Below are 6,000 nucleotides of genomic sequence, written 5' to 3'. Positions count from 1 at the left end.
CATGATTTAAGCAATATTGTAATTTATTTATTTTTTCTTTTTGCTAGAGAAGGCAAGCAACCAGCCCTTGGAAGCTTTAGGTTTCTAGCTCAGGAAGAATTTGCTTTGCATTAACAAGGTTTTTACTGAAAGCTATTTTTGAACCTCCCTACCACCCACCTCATCACTAAATTTTGGCTGTAGACTTTATGCCACTCGAGCAGACTATACGGAATTGTTTGGTACAATTTTTTTTTCTCTATCAATGTATACAAGGATCTGGGGACTAATTTATGGCATTGCTCAGTCATCAGGGTTGGGAGCTGTTGTGAGTTCCTGGCATGATGTCACTCTGTATCGTTTACTGTACATGGCTGATTGATTTTTCTTCCCCTATGCATTCTTCTCTTAACTTCAGTTAATGGATTTTTATGAATAACACTTGTGCTCCTAAAATATTTCCCTCCTCAAAGCAAAACACTTTAACAGACTTATTTTTGTATAGACAAGGTGATAACTGCCTAATAAAAATACTTACGTATATATATACAAGCTTCTACCCTTAACTGAAAGCAAATCTACCCACTTTCCATGAGATGCTGATGGGATGGGTAGGTGGTCTGCCTGACCAGGTGCCAAGTGGTCCTATGCCCTCTGTGGGACATACTGCTGTCCCAGGAGGGGGGAGGCCCACTTGTGCATGTGGGCAAAGGGCAGTGCCATTGTGCTCATTTTGCTTTTCAGTTGTTGTGTCTGGTGCATTCAGAGGGAATATTAGGACAGAGTGAGCAATAGAGATAACTGTGATGGTGCTGCTATAGCGCAGTGCCAAAGATCTTTTTCTTTTACATTCATGAGAGCTGCTCTTGCTAGCGTTAGTGCTGAATGGAGCTGTCACACATTCCTTGCAAAGCCTGATATTTTTTACAGCGTTGAGGGAAAATAAACCACCAGAGCATTTTGATTTAGGATTTAAATGTGACAGCCTGTCAGACAAACTTGACATGCGATTGAGCGTCTGGTTGGTCTTCATGTGGTTCAAAGTGGTGGCATAGGAAAAGGAGTTATCTTTCCAGATCATGTTCTGCCACACTGTGTCATACAATTCTCATCAGAGAAATAGCTCAAAAAGGAAGGCACTACCCAAAAGGAAAATGAGCTTGGCTCTTTTGACATGAACCCACTTACGTGCTTCTTTTGGTGCAGCCCAGGATACGGTTGGCTCTCTGGGCTGTGAGGGCACATTGCTGGCTAACGTCCAGCTTCCCTTCCACCAGTACCCCCAGGTCTTTTTTGGCAGGGCTGTACTCAATCCTTTCATCCCTCAGTTGGCGTTGGTAATGGGGGTTGCCTTGACCCAGATGCAAGATATTGCATTTGGATTTGTTGAACGTCATGAGGTTCACCTAGGCAACGTGCTCTAGCTGTGGTGTCCCTGGTCATTGCAGGGGAGTTGGACTGGATGGCCTTCAGATGTCCCTTCCAACTCTACAGGGTCTATGATTCTACGATACTGAGCTGGATGTTCAGAATCTGCATGAGGAAAAAGTAAGAGAAATGTGGGTTTGGGAGAAAAAGAAAAGATAGCATGGTGTGGACAATACTGCTTAACATATATATAACATACTACTTGAATATTTTCTCCTGCATTTGCTTTAAGGTTAAATGGCTGAAGAAATGGTCTTTTGAACAACTTTATAGTGATGAGAGTACATTTTCTTCCCAAAAGTGAATCTTTTCCTCCTCCACATCCCAAAGTTACAGAACTGTAGATCTCCTTCAAGTGAAGTTCTTTAATTGCAGCTTCTTTATTGTCAGAGTTAGGCGTTTCATTCAATCAAAGAAAGGAAAAGACAAATCCTGTGGCCCCAAGCTTTAAGGGGATTCATTACTGTGCAAAACAGCTGATGAAGCAAGTCTCAAAAATTGCTTTCACTCCCAATATTGCCTCATTAGTAGCACAAACTGTCATGCTAGAAAACTCAAATGAATTCAAGCCAACCAACCCTTTTATTGGTGCCAGGCTTAGTTTTTCTTTTTAAAGTGTATATTTTCCACAGCCACAGCAGCAGAACATCTCACCTACTTTCAAGCTTTTATAGAAGTCGCAGTATTTGCATAATCCCCATTATATCAAAGAATGTTTTTAGTATCAGCTGGAGGAAAGGGGTTGCTCTCATTGCTGATAGTTTCCACTAGCACATTGGATATAGTCTAATTCTACATTAAACAAGCACTGTAACTCTTCTGGTAATATATATCTCCAAATATGACAAATGACATTCAATGAACTCCATGCACACTTATGTATCATTCTGAAGTGAATTATTTGAAACTGCTTGACTCCATAACCATAATTTAACACACTTTTATCTTGAAAACAATCCTCAGTTATTGCAAATATCTAGTCTTCCTCAAGCAAGCAGTCCGAGAGCATGAACAGTTCTTTATCTTTTGTCCTGGCTCTATTAATTCCAATTACACATCTTGTCCATTTAGCATCAGTGGATTTCTTTTTCTCCGTATCATATTGAAGTCAATGAAATTCTTTGCTACGTTAGCCTACATCTAGTAAAAGCACTTGCTTATCATTATCAATCTTCTACTCTCAGTGAATATCACCTTTTTTACTGTTCAAATTCTCCAAAGAGAAACTTTTCCTAGTTTCGTTTAGCTGTCATGTGCTGCTTATTCATCTTGTATCTATGGGAAAATTCAATTTTTTCGGTGTCTTTATACAACGATTGTTTTTCATCATCAAGAACCAAAATTATCCTTAATTAAGCTCTCTTGTTTTGTAGTTTCCTCTCAGTAGGGAAGTGAATGGGATGACATTCTATATTCATGCCGAGTTCATACCAACACACAGATTACAGCTCGAGCATACTTTCCAGTCTGATCTCTGACAACAGGCAGAAAGCAGCTGGGGAAAGTTGAATTCAGATGAGTTCTTTGTTATCGTGGAAATACTTCTAGGAATTTGATAAAGTTACAAACAATATTGAGAGACCCAGATGCAGACTATGAAGGGAATGTGACCTGGTTCTGAGCGTACAGTGACTCCAACTTCACCTAATGTACAGATAATGAGGTTACAAACCCCAGGGACAGGAAGGAGAAACGCTCTCCCAAGGAGGGAGAACCAGAGAAGGAAACACAAGAGCATTACAAATAAAATCTAAAATGTTTTTTGAGAATCAGTTATGGTTCTTATCAGACCAAAAGAAACGACTTCAAGCACAGCTTAGAAATGACTATGTACACATACAGTAACTAATAGAGGAATATTCTGTAAACATACGAAGTGATGCCCTGGTCTTTGGAGAGAGGAGGAATAAAATTGAAAACCTGTTCTCTTGCTATTTACCACGCTAAACTTGTTTTTATTTTGGTCTTCTTATTCATCTGAGATAATTTGATGGCTCATCAAACACCCTATCCACTTATTACTAAAAACAGAAGACAAGGAATGAAAGCACTTTCAATGAAGTAGTGGAACAGAACGCTCACACAGACATGGAACCTTCCACGTGACACTATGTCTGGATATTGAGGTACAGAACAGGGCATGGGAACTGGAGGTAGAGCTATTGCTTTGGTAGAAGTTTTAACCGAGGAACCCAGTTTTGTCTTCTGGGCTGCAAAAAGCAAACTGATGGGGCAGATTTTCAGAGGTCCTGGTTTAAAGCTGGTTTTCAGCAAGTCTTTTGCTCCAGCATTGCCCTGGCACTCACAAAGTTTTCTTCATACTTAAGAGTGTATCTGCTCTTACTTGGTGGGAAACAGGATGAGAGTAAACATCTGTGGCACACAAATACACTGAAATGCAGGAATGTGATTTTCAACACAATAGTAATGCTAATCTATTAAGAAAACAATCCTTATTCCTCATGCTGAAGTGTTTAATTCTTAATTTGGAGATTTCAGAAATTAGCCTTTTTTTTTTTTAATAATTCCTATACTATTATATTTGAAAGTTTGTATCACAAGCAGTTGAGAAGTGTCAGATGGCAGTCTTGAAACCTTTTGGCTGCAAGCTCAGAGCACAGAGAAAAGAAGCAATCCATACAAAGGACTTGTGATGCCAGTTTGCCAGTTTTGCCCTGTCAGGTGACAAGAAAGTCCTTAAAAAGCCTAAGACTGCTGTTGTTAATAACAGTGAATTCTGTGCAAGCCCCAAGACATCTACTTTGTTTTGGTGACATCTATTAAATCCCAAGGATAAATTCAAATTGGCAGAACTCTTTCATTTATAAAGGTAACTTGCACTGCACGCATGATTCTTGCTCCTTGGATAGGAGAGAGTGCAGCTGCTGTTAATAGCTTTCAGTCTATGAGCTAACACCACAACATGTTCAGATGACCTGAATGACTGCTCAGACTCCTCAATGACTGAAAAGTAAAGGCTGGATCAATCAAATGTCCCCATCATGCACAGTGAGAGGTGTCGGGGTGAAAAGGTGATACAAGTTACCCTGTACTTGCTTCTGTCTCTTTTTTCAGTGCATGTACCATCATTCCAGGAGGAATGGCTTCCAGGCAGAACGCCTGCTCCTCCTGCCTCAGAACAGGGAGGTTCTGTTCAGGCAGCCAGTCTCCCAATCCTACCTGTGGGTCTGCATTTACTACTGCATGGATGAGTGTTAAACTCATGTAACTGAACTCAACTATACCTCTTCACATTTGTCCTGCCTCTGTCAATCCTGGACAAGGCAGGCCAGTTGCTTTCTCAGTTGTACGCTGTGCCAAGGATGGTTTGATGCTATGCATTTCTGATATCTCTGGGTACTCATGGGATTTTAACATGTTCCTTGCTTCAAATATGTGAAACATTTGTCAAGTGATCACTAAAGCACCTTGGTATCAGCAAGACTGGAGCCATGCAACCCTTTGTGAATGTATCATTGCATCAAATACAAACACAAGAGAAGATTGGGCATGCAGGTAGAAGGAGATATCATGGGCATTCCTATACAGCAGTTTCCAGATTCTAGAAAGACCTCTGAAGACCCGTATTACCCAATTATTTCATTTTTCCACTTAGAACTTTAAGGTTTAACTTAAAGCTTTGACAAAATAAACCTGCAATGGCCCATGATGTAGTTATGGATCCAAGAAGAAATTCTGCTAATGCTGACAAGAAGTTGTCCCTCACCTCTATTCAGTTATTTGCCTAAAAAGCAGTGAAACACAGATGGTTTTACAGAATGTAAAGGATTTAAGTCTAAACCTAGCTAAAAAAATGGATTCATGAGAATAGGCAACGATGATCCAGATAGGAAAGCTACTAATCAGAGCATAATTTCCCCAAGTTACAGTCCCCATTACATGAAGCAGAGACAAGTTCCAAAGGCCAGGGATTTACAAGCTGCGCGTAGTTCATTAATCCACTAACTGCACATTTGAAATTATATCAGCCAAACAGCTGAAAATCTGAGCTAATGACTCTGTAATTGTTCTTCTCCTCAAGCCACCATCATATTAGGATCAAACAGCCTTTTCTATCATGTCACAAAAGTGGAGATTCTCCCAGTTCCACACAACAGCTGGCTTTAGCAGCTTTGATGCAGAAATTTCTCATGTGATTTATTCCGTCCATCTGATAACCATTTCCAAAGGAGAGCAGAAATATTGGCCTTCTGTCAAAGAGAACTAACATGCAAGTGTAGCTTCTAATCTACACAGTCTTTCTGAAATCATTACTGCAAGTTTGGTCTCAAATCAGCAGTGCAACTGATGCTGAGGTGACCCTGCCTGCATCTGGGCGTATAACAGGGAAACTGGCATTTCAGAGAGCAGAAAGGCTCAAAATTACAGTCCTGTTTTGGGTTGCAAGTAAAGAGCTTCAGTACAACCAAGTGGCTGTGCTCAAAAGTGACTGCCCCAGATCAATACAATTAGATAACTGGGCTAGTTAGGGTTCATTTAAGCTGGAAGAGAATGGTAGCCAGCTGAAGTCATTAACCAGGATTAAAAAAAAAGAAAGACAGCAGCCCAGAATTAATTTGAGAGAAAGCCTAG

Source organism: Meleagris gallopavo, chromosome 2 (genome assembly GCF_000146605.3).
Source record: "Meleagris gallopavo isolate NT-WF06-2002-E0010 breed Aviagen turkey brand Nicholas breeding stock chromosome 2, Turkey_5.1, whole genome shotgun sequence".
NCBI classification, from domain to species: domain Eukaryota; kingdom Metazoa; phylum Chordata; class Aves; order Galliformes; family Phasianidae; genus Meleagris; species Meleagris gallopavo.
Note: the sequence above shows the minus strand (reverse complement) of the source record.